This window comes from Poecilia latipinna, unplaced genomic scaffold (genome assembly GCF_001443285.1).
Source record: "Poecilia latipinna isolate Pla-1442-1.1 unplaced genomic scaffold, P_latipinna-1.0 Scaffold623, whole genome shotgun sequence".
Classification (NCBI taxonomy): domain Eukaryota; kingdom Metazoa; phylum Chordata; class Actinopteri; order Cyprinodontiformes; family Poeciliidae; genus Poecilia; species Poecilia latipinna.
Genome location: NW_015113239.1, coordinates 302,212 through 302,948, shown reverse-complemented (window position 1 = coordinate 302,948; position 737 = coordinate 302,212).

The window sequence follows — 737 nt, the reverse complement described above, 5'->3', positions numbered from 1 at the left end:
GGATCAAAAATAAAATCAACACTTCACAATAAATAAGGGTTCAAAAATAAAATCAACACTTCACAATAAAAAAGGTTTCAAAAATAAAATCAACACTTCAAAATAAATAAGGTTTCAAAAATAAAATCTACACTACATATAAATAAGGGTTCAAAAATAAAATCAACACTTTACAATTAAAAAATGGTTCAAAAATAAAATCAACACTTTACAATAAAAAAAGGTTCAAAAATAAAATCAACACTTTAAAATGGTTCAAAAATAAAATCAACACTTCAAAATAAATAAGGTTTCAAAAATAAAATCAACACTTCAAAATGTATAATGGTAACTGTTTCTGTCTGTTCAGTCCATAAACTAAGCCTGGGATCAAAAAATTGTATTGAAGATGTCATTAGCAGAGACAAGGTCTTTCAGACAATCAACACTTCAAAATAAATAAGGGTTCAAAAATAAAATCAACACTTCAAAATAAATAAGGTTTCAAAAATAACATCAACACTTTACAATTAAAAAATGGTTCAAAAATAAAATCAACACTTCAAAATAAATAAAGGTTCAAAAACACTACAATAAATAAGGTTTCAAAAATAAAATCAACACTTTACAATTAAAATATGTATTTTTGAACCATTAAAAATGGTTCAAAAATAAAATCAACAGTTCAAACTGTATAAGTTTTTGTTGTTTCTGTCTGTTCAGTCCATAAAATAAGCCTGGGATCAAAAAATGTATTG